Source organism: Drosophila innubila (assembly GCF_004354385.1).
Source record: "Drosophila innubila isolate TH190305 chromosome 2L unlocalized genomic scaffold, UK_Dinn_1.0 5_B_2L, whole genome shotgun sequence".
Classification (NCBI taxonomy): domain Eukaryota; kingdom Metazoa; phylum Arthropoda; class Insecta; order Diptera; family Drosophilidae; genus Drosophila; species Drosophila innubila.
The window spans coordinates 2,386,990-2,406,075 of record NW_022995373.1 but is presented as its reverse complement, the minus strand read 5'-3'; positions in this window follow the sequence as shown (position 1 = coordinate 2,406,075).

Genomic DNA, 19,086 nt, shown 5'->3' with positions numbered 1-19,086 from the left:
TTTTATAAAAAAATGTTTTCTTTAATAATAAAGAGGCCGAGGGCCTCCATAACCTGCCCTTCGCTCGCAATAAAGGTGCGGCTACAGTCGAGCAATAAACAGTAGGATACCCTGAACCGTTTGGAAACAAAATCTGGTCAGAGTGTGAAAACCAACATAAAGCATATTCTATTAGTTTGGTTAAGATAGCTCAAAATAAAAAAACTTTTCAAACTAAACTTGATTTTTATCCGATCGGTCCTGAGCTATAGATAGTGGTTGATTTAAACGAACTTCAGTCAGGATGTACAAATCTAAGCAATACATATTCTATCAGTTTGGTTAAAAAAAAAAAAAACTTTTCATACTAAGACTTAATTTTCGATTGAGCGTCTCTATTACGCATTATGATATATATACTGATTTAACAAAAAAATCTGGGCAGGATGTATTATACAAGCCCAGATCATATTCTATTAGTTTGGTTCCGATATCTCAACAAACCAAAAACTTTTACATACTAAAACTTCATTTTCGATGTATCATTCTAATAGAACTATATGATATACTAATCACGTCCTAAAAGGTAAAACAAAACTTGATCACCTATGGTACAATATGGAACATACCAAGTCTCAGCTCTTATGGTCTCTAATTGACGAGTTCAAACAGACGCACGGACGGACAGACGTACTTATTTAATCGACTCTGCTGTTAGTATTGATCAAGAATATATAACACTTTGGAAGTCTGCCACCCCTTCTGCTGTTACATGCATTCCGCCAAACACATTGCCTGTGCCCATTTCATATAGGCTCAGAATTTGCAAAAGAATAATTAATTTCATATGCGTTGCAGAAACACACAACAAGCAGGTAAATTAAACTAAATGAGTCGAACTGCATTTTCAGTCCCTACTGGGCTGTTGAAAAGTCACTGATTTGTGATCTTGAAGTAATTTAGAACGGTGTTTTCCTGGTCCGGATAATGGTGTTCCTGGTTGTGCTCTTCGGTATGAAGCCGGAGTTCTATGTAGACCGCTATACGCAGCTATTTGCTCTATCGTTTGGGAACTGCGTTTATTTCCTCTTTTGAAGAGTTGTTATTATTTCCTCTCCACAAAAGGTAAATAACTTGATGCCTAAAACTATGGGAATTTCTGTTTTGTCCCACTTCATCATAAATTTGAGAAAGATTTAACTAATCGCTCACAGCATTTATATAGCTCTTTTAATACTTCCTACCAGCATGGATTTGTAAAGCAATAGATCCACTACTACTAATCTTCTCGAACTATCTCGTTAGTTATTAATGGCGACTTTGTAATAACAAATAAACTGATGTCTTTATACCGATTTCAGTAAAGCGTTTGACTCAGTTAATGCATAAGCTTGACATAATTGGTTTTCCGACCATACTAATTCGCTGAATTACAAGCTATTTAACACAAAGAACTCAAAAAGTTTTATTCAATAACTTTTATTCAAAGTGTTTTCGGGTTACCTCGGGAGTTATTTAAGGTAGTCATCTCGGTCCTTTGCTTTTCACACTGTTTATAAATGATATGCCAACAGTTTTCACCAGGGATTAAAACCTTAACTGAAACCGTAACCTTTAACCGGTAAAAACCGATTGAAATTTGTAACCGTAACCAAAGCCGTAACCGAAAAAAAAATTTTTCTCTGTACCGAAACCTTACAACCGAAACTCTTTAAACCGAAATAACCGTTAGGTAACCGATTCATTTCTAAGGGTTTATTTCTGGGTTTATTTCAACCACACAGATTTTCGACGCGACGGTAGGGCAATTAAAGTGTACATTTTTCTTTAATTTATGACTTCAGAAGATGTGTGTATTGTAGATGTTGTTGTAGTGCTCACTATTGCAAATTTCTTGCCCACTTTCGTGCAACTTCTATTCTCGTTCTCGTGTGAGTTTCCTAAGAATTTCGTGGTGACGTATGGGCGATTACTTTTGTGCGTTTCTTTGGCGTCTCAACGCGTCGAAGAAAAATAGGGGAGTGAGCAAGTGCGAGCGAGACAGCGAACTATTGCACACGATCATATGCAAAGACACATATGTACATATGTGTGGTTTTTTCTTAGGGTGGACTGTGTACATATATGCGACTATAGAAATACCCATCATATTTTTATGTATTTACATCTGTATGTATGTATGTATATAAAATAAAACAAGTGGGAAAGGCTATAGTCGAGATCCTGACAATAGGATACCCGTTACTTAATTTAAATATATATAAAAGTATTGCAAAAAATTTAAAAAAAAATTTTTTTTTTGAGAATTAACTATTATTATAAAAATTGAATTTTATAGGCCGTTCTCTTAATTATGAAAATCGAAAAGGAAGCTTTTTGTCCAAATTTGAAAATTAGCAGCTTCTTCAGGTTTAAAACTGGTTTTGGTTATCAACTGCTTCATGTTCACAATTGTTTCAACATCCTCAGGTTATCAACTGCTTTATATACGTATTAGCAAAGGCTTCAGTTTTAACTCAAGTGGCAACTGCTTCACGTCTAAGAAAAAAATTCTGCATAGATTGAAATCAGTTCAAACTTTTATGGTTTACAAAATATTGTATGAGATAAATTAGGCAAAAACAAATATAGTGTCTTTTGTTGGTTTACTGTCGATATGACATCTTTAGCAAGCAACAACAACACTTGCATAAAAACAAAGAGCATGATTTCAAGAGATTTTAATTTTCCATCCTCAGTACCGTTTCTGCTGACCAGCAATTCAAACTTAATGCCATCTTTGCGTGACTAGAGCTAGTTGTGAATTTTAAGGCGCAAGAATGATAAAAAGGTTTGAATGACTTTTTGTGTTGCTGTTGTGACCTAGTTGAAACATAATACATTAGATTTTAGGCCAACTTTTAAATCTCTTTGTTACCGACCCCTCTACTGAGTAACAGGCCACATTATACAACCAACAACACACAACACTTGCATAAAAGCGTGGAGCATTGCATGGTACAGCTGATTCAAGAGATGCCAGACCCTATCATCAGTACCATTTGGGTTGCTACGATTGGCGATTCAAATGAATGCCATATTGCGTTGTCAGAAGCAGTTGTGAATTATTTGATGCATTTTTGTTAAGTCTAATAATATTAAAACTATTGCATACTCTAAGGAGCTTATTTTATTATTATTATTATTATTATTTTAGATCAACAAACTTGATCTGCGTGGGGTATATAGAAGACTATGAGTGAAAGTTTGGTATCTCTATCTCTTATAGTCTCTGAGATCCTTTTGTTCATACGGACGGACGGACGGACAGACACACATGGCTATATCGACTCGGCTCTTGATGCTTATCCAGAATAAATATACTTTATAGGGTCGGAGATGGCTCCTTCTCCCTGTTACATACATTCCAACGAACACAATATACCCTTTTACTTATTTCTTAGGTAACGGGTATAAATATTACCAATGGCAGTATTAATGTAAATATTACGTATAACCTTGTAATTAACAAAAAAAACTTAACTAAAATGAAAATATTTAGTTATATACATACTTATAATATATGCAAAACACCTAGCTGGTCACAGGGTATTTCGTAGTCGCCTCACCACTGGAGTTATCTTCTCGCGATCGAAAAGAGCGCGCACTTTTGCTTTTGTTACTCCAGTATAATCAGTGCGGTCTTTGAGAGGTGCATAAGTGCGTGATATGGTTGAGATAATTTGACATACATATGTATAGTGACATATTCATGTACATAGTATTTTGGAGATGCCTCTTGCAGCGTTGATTTTAACTGCTACGTAAACATGTACATGTGCATGTGTATGTACATACATACAACTCAAGTTCATACCGTGCGTCAAGTTTAAACATGGAAAAAAATTGGTATTCTTGTAAAGACCTTTTTTTTGTGAACCGAAACCAACCCGTTATTTCAAAACCGAAACTTGCAAGTAACCGGTTACCGTTGCGAAACCGATATTTGAAGATTTTGCTTAACCCTTAACCGAAAACCTTAATACGAGCATAACCGTAACCGTAACTGTTACCGATATTCGTTTCGGTTTTAATCCCTGGTTTTAACACATTCTCGAGTACTTATGTACGCTGAGGATGTTAAAATTTGTCTGCAATATAAGGATTGGGCATGCCACATCAAATTGCAGGAAGATCTTGAAGATCACTCGTGGTGCCGTGTGAACCTTTCAAATTTAAACTGCTCAAAATGTAACGTTATGACTTATTATCGAGCAACCCGTTATTTGGCTTCATTATCACTGTATGGTGTTCTTCTTGATAGGATTACTGCTGTTAATGATTTGGGTATACTCTTAAATAATAAACTTAAAATTTCCGACCATATTTCAAAAATGGTAAATAAATCCATGTCAGTTCTGGGTTTTATAAAGAGGTGCTCGAAGGAACTCGTTGACCCCTATGTAACTTAAACTCTATATATCGTCGCATTCCCGCGAAATGATCGTATGTTGATTTTTTGCGAAATTGAGATTTTAATGCAGAACGGTTAGAAAACGTCTGTCTCACATACTTGCAAAAAAATTACAAATGAATTCGCTTTAGTTTCGGAAAAAATCAATTTCAATTTAATCGTATGTTTACTAACATTTTTCTGTGCGCGCGAAATTATCGTATGTCCATATAAATTTTTTTTTTTAAGTGTTGTTAACTACTTTAAACGTACAAAAATAAGGCGAGATAAACGAATTTTGAGCTCTTTGTTTTGAGTATTTTTTGGTCGTTTTCTTTTGTGCCGTTATTCCTTGGCGTTTTAATATTCTTTGATTAAGCAGATAAGAAGCGATGCTGCGAGTTTACGTTAAGTTTCAGTGCATAAAGTCGCAAGCATAAATGTAAAATTATTAATTGCTTTAGTTGTGAGATCAAGTCTAAGACTTCAACTTTTTTGAAAACAATTAAAGTCACCTATTTGCTTCCTGGTCATACAATGATGCCTGTAGACTCTGTACATAGCACCATTGAATCTTTTATTAGAAATCGCAATGTTTGGGCGCCAAGTGAATGGCCGACTCTTATAAGAAATTCAAGAACACATCCATCCGGATACGAGTGCGTTGAATTAACGTACAAGGATTTCAAAATTGGAATCGTTTTGCCAATTCATTATTTAAAATCAAACATTAAATTTAAGCAAATTACGTACAGCTATTTTGCACAACGGAGAAATGGAATTGAATTATGAATATTTCGAAAACACAAATACAAAAAAATTATTCAAATATCAAACTTGAATCAAAATATTAAAAATTTATACAAGAACAAGTTAAGCATTTCAGAAAAGAAGTTTTAGATTTAAAAATCTATGCAATGTTAACAGTATACCTACTAAATATCATAGGAATATGTAAATCTTAAAAATTGTAAAACAATCGTAGATTGTTTAGATGAAACCGATGAAGAAGATGAAAACTGAAGATGTTTGCCTTATGCAATATTTTATTTTTTTTTTATTTTCATATATACTTTAATTTCATACAGAAAAATATGATTTATATGAATTTCTTACATAAGTTTAATAAAAACAAAAACTAAATTTTATTTTAACTTTTTTTATATAAATAAATAAGGATTTTCTCATATCGTATGTTGAACTTACATTGTTTTGCACCAAAACATGACGCGCGAAATGATCGTATGTTTAAATAAATTGCTGCTGTAAACACAATTGCCCATATTTAAAAAAATTTAACAAGCATTCGTTATTACAACTATAAAATAAGATCTTATGAAAAATGGCTGCTAAAAAACCACTCTACTTTGAGAAAATTAAAAAAAAGCTTCTCCTGTAAAATCACATTTTTGTACATACGATCATTTCGCGGGAATGCGAGATATTATCTCCTTAGTCCGTCTTAACTAGGAATACGGTTCATGTGTATGGTGTCCACAGTATACTTTTCACCAAGAACGGATTGAATCGGTGCAAAATTGACTTTCGTTTTTGCACTGGGGGGCTATAATTGGAATGTGGATGTAAGACTGCCTCCGTATTCTGATAGACTTAAATTAATTAACCTTACTTCTCTATTAAATCGTAGAATAATGCTTGATATAGTTTTTATGTACAAGCTTATTGGTGGTGACATCGACTCAACGGAAATAATGTTAACACTAAAACTTTCTGTTCCTCGTAGAGTAGTTTCTCGAAATTTTATCCCAATAGCTCTTCACCTCTGTAGAACTAATAATGCTCTGCATGAACTTTGTAGAATTTTGTGTTCCGATTATAATGTCCGTCTGTCTGTCCGTCTATTTAAGCACTTCGATACCGTACGCAGATCAAGCCTGTTTTTTTTTTGTATCTGACCTCTATATTATAAAACTATTGTGCGATCGATATATTGAAAACTTAGATTTAGTATGATAAACATCTTGGTTTTTGATATTTCTCAACTAATCTGACCTTATACATTTGGCTGGTATTATACATCCTGAGCATATTTTATTTAAATTGGACTACTATATCATTTAGTTGCCATATTAACAATCGCTCATAGTTCAATTCATCATAATTCATAAAGGTTGTTTTTTTTATCTCCTTATCAAAGTTAGTTCAAATCGGTTCCCTATATCATATAAGTGCCATTGGAATAATCGGTCGAAATTCAACTTTTAGAATGAAATACCTGAATACACCTTACTGCGAGCAAGGGACCCTTTTTCTATTTGTATTTTCTTTTACGTCTTTGTGTGTGTGAGTGTTTATATATGTCCGTTTGTCTGTCCGTCTGTTTTAACGCTTCGATCTTAGAGACTATAATAGCTAGAGACTTCAAACTTGTTACGTTCCTGGATACCGGACGCATATAAATATTTTTTAATATTATAATGATGATTTGGTAGGATTAGCTTCTTGGTTTTTAATATTTCTCAACCAATCTGGCAAATTATTCATCTTCGCTGGTTTTATACATCTTGACCAGATTTTATTAAAATTGGTCCACTATGCCACATAAACAATAGGTTAAAAAATAAGTAAAAGGGGAATATTGTGTTCGTTGGAATGAGAAGGAGGCACCTCCGACCCTAGAAAGTATATATATTCCTGATCAGAGATCAGGGACTATAAACGATAGAGTAACCAAATTTGACACACAGATTTCTGTATACCTCACGCAGATCAAGTTTGTTTCAAATTTAAGCCAGGGCCCCCTTCGCCCCCACAAATCGCGAAAAACCACGACACCTACAGTTTTTAAGATAATACGATTTTGTGATAATTAACGTTATCTATTAGGATTATACATTATCCCACTGAATCGCATCAAGATCAGACAAGTAGAGCGGCAGTGATGGCGAATAAAAGTTTTCAGAGCAAAACAAGTATTTTTTTAAAGTACTTTTATATATATTGAAGTAAGTAACGGGTATCCTATGGTCGGGATCTTGACTATATCCTTTCCGATCAGTTTTTTATAAATTTTAACTATTTATGTATATGTGCATGTATGTATGTAAGCCTGGCTGGCTGTGTGTATGAATTTGTGTATAAGCCGTCTTATCGCACGATGAGATTTTCTCAGTTAAGTTTTGCCCAATTTTCATCTTCCTCGGCCTAATCGTTTGGGCTCCACGAACATCAGTCAGTCAGTTATCTGTCAGTCAGTCAGGACAAACAGTTTTATATATATAGATAATATCTTATTTTTTTTATCGCGTTCTATCATATTTGCATGCCCGTTTATTTATTTATGGTCTCTCTTATCTCATTTTTGTCTTCCGCGAACATGTCGTCCGTTATGCGACTGCTCCCAATGGTCGGTTAGGCGAGTAGTGGGCCCCTTCGAAACCTGGGATCCGCGCTTAACAAGCTTCGGCTTGGTGTCGTTTGGACCACTTGAATTTACATACTTTGTACGTCAACGCCCAATTAAAGAAAAAGCCACCAATCACCGCGAGCGAAGCGAACGAATGGCGGAGCCCCCTTGTTATACCTGTTAATTAAAAAAGAAGAAAAAGGGTGTTGTGTTCGTTTGAATGTATGTAGCATGGAGATGGAGGCATTTTCGACCCTATGAAGTAGTGATGTAAATCAAAATCTTTGATCGATTTTTATATCGAAACAGACAATCGTCACAAATCGGAAAACAGTAGATCAAGTTGACAATATAAAGTTTTCTTAGAAAAAAATTTTTTTAACTCGAAAACGCAATTGTAATTACAAATACACGCCTTCTTTTATTACAAATCTTATTTTCCTTTTATTGTGTTCATGCTTTATTCAAACTTTGGCAATTTTGTAGGCTATTTATTAATTTCGTTCATCAAAAATTTAACGACCAAAATCAAATTTACAAAATAGCTACGATGAAAAATCCCCAGTGAGTTGTTGACTTTTTTTTGGAAGTCGATTTAATCAACTCGATAGATCGTCAAAATAAATCATCGAATTGATGTACTCGATAATCGCCTTACATTACTACTATAAAAAACTATATTCTTGATCAGCATCAACAGGCAAGTCGATATAGCCATGTGTGTCTGTCCGTCTGTCTGTCTGTCCGTCCGTTTGAGCGCATAGATCTGACACCAAAAGAGATTGCGAAAAACCACCACACTCACTGTTTTTAAGAAAATAGTTTTTATGGTTATTAACGTTTTCTAGTAATATTATCTTTTATCCCACTGAATCGCATCAAGATTGAACAAGTAGAACGGCAGCTATGGCGATTTAATGTTTTCAAAGTAATACAAGTAATTTGTTTAAAGTATTTTTATATATTTTCAAATAAGTACATATATATTCGACTATAGCCTTTCCCTCTTGTTTATGTATAAAATTTGTCAAATTAATAAACAAATTTTTTTTTTATATTTAAAAACATCGAAGTTTCAGAAGTTTTGCAGTAACAGTCTCTTCTTTTGGTTTCGATAGTGTCTGTACGCCATCCAAAAATACGGAAAACAGCGACTTTTTTTTCGACAGCACAGATATCACTGACGGATGATGGTAGGATGGAGGATATCCATAACTTTTTCCTTTATATACATTCCAGTATGCGAATTATGGAGCAGGGAACTGCAACGGGTAAGAAATGTTCGATCAGACTCGAACACTGACTCGTACTCGCTGTGATTATTTCACTTTGGTTGAGCGATCGAAGCGGATCGTTGGAACGGTCAGCTCAAATCAAATCGTCCGCGATCATGCTAAGCGTTCAATTCGATCGACTCATCGAAATGATTTTTGAGCGTTTGTGAGCGTTCGTTTCGATCGAGTCACGAGTCATGATTGAACTTGCTGGCTGATTTAATTTGATGCATACCCGTTTTGTTCAAACGATCGGATCGATCATCGAGTCATACTCTAGTTGACTCGTTCAGAAAATGTGCGAGACAGAGCGCTCACGCAGCAGCGTTTGCACTTACAATGATATGTATTTATGTGTGTAAATCTATATATATTCAATTGCTTGACCTTATTCACTGATTTAGCATTGCACAGGCCAAGCCGCTGAAGTTACACGTTTGAAATTTGGACACAACAAAGTTATGACAATTTCATCGGAAGATAAGACGGCGTATTGTAAAAATCCACGTGTAAGTGCGTCAAAATCGAGGTCAAAGTTCGCATTTATTTTGATTTACTTATAGCAGCGTTTATTCAGCCAGCGGGTTACGTACCTAAGTGGCGCAGAGGATGGTGTATAGACTTAAGCCCAAGAGGTCCGCGGTTTGAGTCCCAGTGGAGGCAAGATCGTGCGTCAAAATGGAATTCAAAGTTTACATGTAATTTTAGTTTACATGCAGCTGCAAAGTGGTGCAGAGGATGGTGTGTTAGATTCAGAAGCAGAAGGTCCGGGCTCGAATCTCGCTTGGTTATGGCTTTTTGAAAATCAATTTGACAAAACAAAGACATACATTTACTTAATTAACATATACAGCAGTGTTTTTTCAGCTATCGAGTTCAGTACCTAAGTAGTGCAGAGGATGGTGTGTTAGACCCAGTTGCAGAGAGGCGCGGGTTCATTTCCCACACCAGGCAGGATTCTTAATTTATTTAATTTAATTAACATATTTTTAAATTTTAGGATATTTTACAATTTGTTCAAAATCGGGTTACTATATCATAAAGCTGCAATAGGAACAATCGGGCTCAGATTCTACTTCAGTTTTTTGTTTTTCAAGTTGTCTCACAAATTGTGTTTTTTTTTTTTACCATATTTTACACCCTGACCAACTTTTGTGAAAATCGGATGACTATATAATATAGCTCTCATAGGTACAATCAAGCTCTAATTAACCTTTAGTATGAAAAACTTTTTATACCCGTTACTTAAAAAATAAGTAAAAGGGTATACTGTGTTCGTTGGAATGTATGTAACAGGGAGAAGGAGGCATCTCCGACACTATAGTGTATATATTTTCTTGATCAGCATCAACAGCCGAGTCGATATAGCCATGTGTGTCTGTCCGTCTGTCCGTCCGTCCGTATGAACAAAAGGATCTCAGAGACTATAAGAGATAGAGATACCAAACTTTCACTCACAGACTTCTATATACCTCACGCAGATCAAGATTGTTTCAAATTTAAGCCACGCCCCACTCCGCCCCCGTAAATCGCGAAAAACCACCACAACCACAGTTTTTAAGATAATACTTTTTTTGTGGGTATTAGAGTTGCAAGTTGCTATTATCTATTATCCTATTAAATCGCAGCAAGATCGGACAAGTAGAACAGCAGTTATGGTGATTTAATGTTTTCAAAGTAATACAAGTAATTTCTTAAAACAAAAGGATCTCAGAGACTAAAAGAGATAGAGTAACCAAATTTGGCACGCAGGTCAAGTCTGTTTTAAATTTTTGTCACGCCCATTTCCGCCCTCGCAAATCTCGAAAAACCACTTCATTCATAGTTTTTAAGATAATACGTTTTTTGTGGCTATTAGAGTTGCAAGTTGCTATTATCTATTATTCTATAAAATCGCAGCAAAATCGGACAAGTAGAACAGCAGTATTAACGTGCCAAAGTTCTTGAAGTAAAATAAGCTCCTTAGAGTATGCAATAGTTTTAATATTATTAGACTTAACAAAAATGCATCAAATAATTCACAACTGCTTCTGACAACGCAAATATGGCATTCGGCTTGAATCGCCAATCGTGGCAACCCAAATGGTACTGATGATAGGGTCTGGCATCTCTTGAATCAGCTGTACCATGCAATGCTCCACGCTTTTATGCAAGTGTTGTGTGTTGTTGATTGTATAATGTGGCCTGTTACTCAGTAGAGGGGTCGGTAACAAAGAGATTTAAAAGTTGGCCTAAAATCTTAAGTATTATGTTTTAATTAAGTCACAACAGCAACACAATAAGTCATTCAAACCTTTTTATCATTCTTGCGCCTTAAAATTCACAACTAGCTCTAGTCACGCAAAGATGGCATTAAGTTTGAATTGCTGGTCAACTAGCAGAAACGGTACTGAGGATGGAAAATTAAAATCTCTTGAAATCATGCTATTTGCATTTATGCAAGTATTGTGTTGTTTGCTGAAGATGTCATATCGACAGTAAACCAACAAAAGACACAATTATTGTTTTTGCCCAATTTATCTCATTAAATATTTTTTAAACCATAAAAGTTTGAATTGATTTCAAAGTATGCAGAATTTTTTTCTTAGACCTGAAGAAGTTTCTACTTGCATTAAACCTGAAGCAGTTGCTTATATAATATAAAGCAGTTGATAACCTGAAGATGTTGAAATAATTGTGAACATGAAGCAGTTGATAACCAAAATCAGTTTCTAACCTGACGAAGCTGCTAATTTTCAAGTTTGGACAAAAACCATACTTTTCGATTCTCATAATAAGGAGGACGAGGCAAATTGAGCAACAAGCCATGCCCCAATGGGGATTCAGGGCCTATATTAATAAATTTTAATAATTATAGTTAACTCTTAAAAAACATTTTCTTTTTTTACAAAATTTTTTTACAATACTTTTATATTTTGTATTAAATTTAATAATAAATTTTAATAATATAGTTAATTCTCAAAACACATTAAAAAAATTTTTTACAATACTTTTATACATATTTAATTTAAGTAACGGGTATCCTATTGTCGGGATCTCGACCATAGCCTTTCCCACTTGTTTTTATCTAAAGACATGTCAACCAAACTCACAGATTATGTATTTGAGACTGCCTGTTACACCCTGACCAAATTTGGTGAACATCGGGTAACTATATTATATAGCTGCCATTAACTCTTAGTACGATATTTATTTTGTTTTTTGAGCTATCTCAACCAAACTCACAGAATATGTCTCTTTTCCTAAATGTTACACCCTGCTCAAATTTGGTCTAAATCATATGACTATATAATATAGCTGCCATATGAACGTCGACTTCAAATTAACCTTTAATATGAAAAACTTTTATAATTTTTACAATTTCTTAATCAAACTCAAGAGATTGAGATTGATTGAGATTCGCTTTTGCACGCCAAATATCGAAGTTTTCTTTTACAAAAAATGTTATATTATATAAGTTTGTTGCTACTTATTGCAATCAGCATAAAATTTCCAACTACAAAACATTTCAAATTTTTTCTAATAACTGATAATAATTGCATCGTACGAACGGTAAAAAACGTAGAAGTCTGATTTGTATAAGAAGGAATCATGTCACTTAGCAGGTACTGATTACTGATACATCAGAAGTAAAGAAAAAAACCTGCCGAATGAACCCAATGTTGATAAAACGACCCTTTACTCTTAAATGAAAGTTGATATGCCTCGACTCGCAATTTCTCCACCATTGTACTTTTATTCTATTCTTACATACAAACACGTTAATATGATCGGATTTCAGAATCAATCAAATTTTGTAGTGCCCGGGTTACAGAATATTTTATAGATAAAAAATAAGTGTTGGAAATATAAGGTTGTCTCAATTAACAAGTGTCCGAATTATTGAATTAGAACAGTAGCTTATATCCCACAAAAAAACCTCTACACGAGGTTAAAGACTAGTGTCGAAAGCATATTCCAGCCCCAAAATTTCTGATATCCAATTGTGTGACGAAAAAAATATAGTTTAATATAAAAATTTTCAAAAATAATATAAATTAATGAAATAAAAACACATAAATTTGCATTCTGCACTGTGCGCAAAAAGGGTGAGCTACCACGAACATAATAATTACTTTTTGCGCAGTGCCGAATGCACATTTTCGTGTTTTTAAACTTTTAAACTATATTTTTTTCTTCACAAAATTGGATATCAGAAATTTTGGGGCTGGAATATGCTTTCGTCACTAGACTTTTACCTCGTGTACAGGTCTTTTTTGTGGGATATAAACTAATGTTCTATTTCAATACTTCGGACACTTGTTAGTTGAGACAACCTGATATTTCGATCACTTCATTTTTATCTTAAAATATTCTGTAACCCGAGTACCCCAAAATTTGTTGTGAATGTCAGAAATTTTTTAAATTGATTTTTTTTTGACATTGAATTATAGCTATCATTAATGCAGACAGATAATAAAATATGTAAATTTATTTGTTGAGTTTCTTTTATATTTAAATACAATTGTTTTCTTTAATAATAAAATAGCCCAATCGGCTCCGCTCCCAGCTTGGTTCGCTCGCGGTGGGCTGCGGCTACAGTCGAGCACGCTCGGCAGTGATACCCTGAGACCAGGTACTCCTTTGTAAGAGTTGAACTTCGAAAAAATTGTTCCTATATGATATATGAAACCAATTTGAACCAAATCTGGTCAGAACGTACCTTTATCAGCTTAGACCGTCTACAGACGATCATCACTAAAATCCAATTATTATATCTGAATCTAAACGTTTTTGCGGTCTAACCGTCAGATATGATTTTCGACAATTTCATCACTAATTGATAGATGAAAGTTTGAATACGCTCAGTTAAGTATTTGGAAAGCCACAAAATTACTTGGAATTTTTGTATCTGTTTGCCATAAAAAAAAGTATTTACAGCAGTTAAATTAAGTCAGGAATTTTTAGGTAAGATGTTTATAGTTGTTATGTAATAATTAATTATAAATTTTGTTTAAAAACTAAGATTTTTCTTTATTTCAAGCTATTTGTGGTTAAGGTGAAAAAAATTTTCCCCACTTGCAATATTTTGATTCATATATATATATGTTGACGTGGGTGTTTTGATGTTTTTATTGTTATTTGACAATGTCACGATAAATCGGAGCAAGAAGAGCCTGCGATAAGGGCAAAAAATTCAAACTTTCTTTGAAAGTGATATGGAATCCGACGAATTTGATAAGAAAAGCCGCACTGCCAACTACCATCTTTGTCGTTGGTAAGAAATCAGTTCAGCCAATAGAAAGTGTGAGATTCAATGAAATAAACAAAGTTTTTGAATGGTGATCAAAAAACTGTCAAAAAGTCCGACCCAAATAAATTATTTTTTCACAAAACTGTGAAAAAGTTCGACCCAAATAAATTTTGTTTTCTCAAAACCAAAAACACTGCTTCAAAAACTAAAATATCACTGCGGACGGCAGTTCGCGTTAGTGACGAAAGCATCCCGAAGGGTGCGAAAGGCGACTAACAATATATACAGCTAAGTTGGAAAGCTTACTACGACTGTCCGATCAGATCGAGTTATATACCGATCGAAAGGCTTAGTCCCAACTTTCAAAATGGCATACTAAAACTTTTTCTAACCAACCTGGGCCATGAGATACGTGGGTACAAATGGGAGGCGAAAAATTTAAATGATTGCAGCTAATGGGGCTGTTGGGGCCTTATGGTAAAATTTAACTTAAAAATACGCGTTGATTGATACCTCAATCACTCAAATCCGATAACTGGTTGAAAAGATAAATCAATTTGAAAATTTTAGTGGACTCCTCAAAATGAAATGAAAACTAAGTTTCATTGATTGTCTGTTTGTCGGCTTGCATCAAAGCGCTAAAGAAGCTAAGATGTAATGATGCGGATTTGTTCGTTTTCGAAAATCTAGAAATGTTTGTTCTACGACTTTTTAAAAAAACCGCTGGTTTAGCGGGAAAACGCAAAATCCCGCAAAAATTGAAACCTCAACAGCTTCCAAACCATAGAAGCTACAAATATGTTCTATGTATCATTGGAAAGGTGCGCTTGAGGGCTTACTTTAACTTACTTTAGGCGTCCTATTTTTAAAATACTTAGGTACTTAAAAAAAGTACAGGGGTCCATTGGAGAAGGAGAAGGAGACGTGGCAGACCCTATAAAGTATATATATTCTTGATCAGCATCAATAGCAGAGTCGATATAGCAATGTCCGTCTGTCCGTCTGTCTGTCTGTCAGTATGAACACCTAGATCTCGGAGACTACAAGAGCTAGAGACCCCAAACTTGGTAAGTGGGTTCCTCTATATTGCAAGCAGATCAAGCTTATTTCAAAATTTTGCCACGATTTTAATTTATTTATGTTCGAATTCAATTTCATTTTATATTAAAACAAACTCAGTGCATATTTAAAATGTAATATTAACATTAAATGTTGAAATATAATTTATTTCTTTTACTTTGTAATTGAGCAGTAAAACAAGTAATATGGCCATTTGGGAGGTTGAACTCATAAGTGCGAGAGTGGCTCAACACGTTGAGCCTCTGTCAGTTAAAATTTTTTGCAGCTTTGTTGCGGGTTCGATTCCCGGCGGGAAAAACTTTTTTTTCCAGCTGATATTAAGCAATTTTTTTAATTTTTACAATTTATTGAAATTATTTATATTTATATTATTTATGAATGTTATATTGATATTAAATATTGAATACATTTTAATCATTTCATTATATCATATAGCGCCCATAGGAACAAATCGGTCCAAATCAAGTTTTAGTATGAACAACTTTTTTGTTTTATGAGATTTCTTAAGCAAACTGATACAATAAGCATACGACTTGGTTTTATATATCCTGTTTAAAGTTGGTTCAAATCGAACCACTATATCATATAGCTGTCATAGGACCGATCTAGTGAAAATCAAGTCTTAGTATGAAAAATTTTATTTTTATGAGATATCGTAACCAAACTTATAGAATATTAAAACTTGCTTTATACATCCTTTTAAGTTGGTTCAAGTCGGTCAACTATATCATATAGCTGTCATAGGACCGATCGGGTGAAAATTATGTCTTAGTATGAAAAACTTTTTTGTTTTATGAGATATTGTAACCAAACTGATAGAATATTAATAAAACTTTTACATAACCTGTCCAAAGTTGGATCAAATCGGAGCACTATATCATGTAGCTGTCATAGGGCCGATCCGGCGAAAATCAAGTCTTAGAATGAAAAACTTGTTTGTTTAATGAGATATCATAAGCAAACTGATTAGATATGCATAACAATTGGTTTTATATATCCTGTCCAAAGTTGGTTCGAATCGGAGCACTATATCATATAGCGCCCATAGGAACAAATCGGTCGAAAATCAAGTTATATTATGAAAAACTTTTTTGTTTTATAAGATATCGTAATCAAACTGATACGATAAGCATATAACTTGGTTTTATATCCTCCAAAGTTGTTCAAATCGACCACTATCATATAGCTGTCATAGCACCGATCGCGAAAATCAAGTCTTAGTATAAAAATCTTTTATGTTTTATGATACATCGTAACCAATCTGATAGAATATATATAAAAGTTAACCAAATATTTTTTTAATTTTTTCCATTATTAGTATTTTCATACAAAGTACGGGGTCTCCGACAGTCGAGTATGCTCGACTGTAGCACCGGTCGACTAGATTATACTTAAAAATACGCGTCGATTAATACCTCGATCACCCAAATCCGACAACTAGTTCAAAAGATAATGAAATTTGAAATTTTTAGTAGACTTCTCAAAATGAGATAAAAAGTCAGTTTGTTTGTTTGTCTGTTTGTATCAAAGCGATAATATTCCTTAGATGTAATGATGGGGATTTATACCTTTTCGAAAATCTTTAAATGTTTGTTCTACGACTTTTTGAAAAAACCGCTAGTTAAGCATTTTTTATCATTTTATTTTAATTTTAATAAACTGTTCTAAGCTTACATTGAAAAATAAGAAAAATATTTTAAATTAATTAAATAATTTATTGAAATGTGTGTACATAGTTGCGCTTTTTGAAAACCACTAGCTTAGCGGAAAAACGCTAAATCCCGCTAAGCCTCAACAGTTTCCAAATTATAGCAGCTACAGATATGTTCTATATATCATTGGATAGGTGTGTTTGAGGGCTTTTAGGCGTATCTTTTAACCTTTTTCATAAAGTATTCAGGTAACATTTACAGGTGAAAAACGGCTCTAACGATTTTTATTAAATTTCTCAGGACTCGTCCCCCCACCCTGTGTGCCAAGTCTCAAGGCTGTAGCTTTAAATATCCTCTTGTTTTAGATTTTATATCCTTTAAGTGCTATAGGTCAACATTCTCGGAGTATTGTCACCAAATTTGGTTTCTATAACTTTTATAGTCTCGGAGATAAAGGTGTTCAAAGTAGTGTACCATAATTGTCACGAATATAATAGGCTCTAGAACCCATTTTTGCGTACCAAGCTAAAAAGCCTTTTGCTTTTTACTCTGTGCCCCTTTGGCTGAATGTATTTAACAGGCAGATTAAGGCGTGGCAGACCACATAAAGTATACATTTCTTGATCAGGATCAACAGCCGAATCGATCTAGCCAATGTCTGCCTGTCCGATCTCAGAGATAGAAGAGCTAGGGACTTCAAACTTTGAGCCTAATCAAGTATAAGTATGAATAACTTTTTTGTTCTTTGAGATATCTTAAGCAAATTGATAGAAAATGCATCAGTGTGCCTGGGCACAGGTAATCATACTGCGAGCCGGTGGTAAAGCAAAGCGAGCAGGGGGCTTAAAGTCTTTTGTCATTTCGAAAAGATTGTTATCATTGACACCAAATTTTGGTATAAATACGATAGTCTGGCCAAAACTCTTGGTGATATTTTCAAATTTCAATAATAATAATAATGAATCTGCCACTTTATTATACTTTTTATGCAACCGTTCAAGGCATTAAAAAAAGATCGAAATAAAACCCCAAATATTTCTAAAAAAGCCAGAATTCCCGCTTCCAGCAGTTCCCAAATTTTTCCCGCAATTGGTTTTCAAAAACAGCAAGATTTGACGGTAAAAAAGCTAAATTGGCAGAAATGTACCTAATATATTCACAACGATCTCTGTTTTGGAAATACTTGAGTGTATTAGTTGTAAATTTGAGCCCAGAATTGCCTTATCCATTCTAGTGGCGACGTCGATGTTAAGCAATACAAGTTTTCCCTTAGCAGGAGCCCTTGTCTTTAATTTCTTGCTCTGTAATGGTCACATACGTCATTAAATTGCGCGACGTTATTGAACTCATAGAAAGCGCGCTGTCAATGGGGTTTAGTATTTCTCGAAACCCTTCGCTGTCCAGAAAAACAAATGGCTTTCCGTCTGTCATCACAATTTTTATAATTGAATTGACGAGTGAATCTTCACTTGTTGCATACGTTATTTTTCTAGTTGTAACATTTTGTTGCACTTCAAAGATATTGTCGTTGCTGCCCAATTCATTAAATATTTCGGCATGTTTTTCTGTTAAAAACCGCTTTAAATTTGTTACGTGTAAGCCTGCTAATTTAATAGGCTATTTCCACGACAGCACATTTGGCTCATCCGACGCCATTTTCATCATCCGGCCCGAATGTGGACTTCATTTCAGTACAAAATCCGGATGATGATGTTGGCTCATCCATAATGAATGATCCGATATTTTGTCATTCGACCCCGTGAATTTTAGTATTTTTCTATCGAACACGCGATGCTTATCGATAAACTCTTAAAAAAAATAGCAATTATCACCTTAACCAGCTGTTTTCATCAATAAAATCGGTAGACATTAAATTTGCGCAAATTAAAATATCATAATAAATAATAAAATGTTGTTATTGTCTGCTTTTTGTAATTTGTGCACAGAAGCCGAACAGCTGCTTTGCTTTGAGTGTCTTAACAGTTTCACATTTGGTCGTGGAAAGCCAAAAATGAGCCACATCCAAATGTGACCAAATGAGCCAAATGTGAGTGGTCGTGGAAATAGCC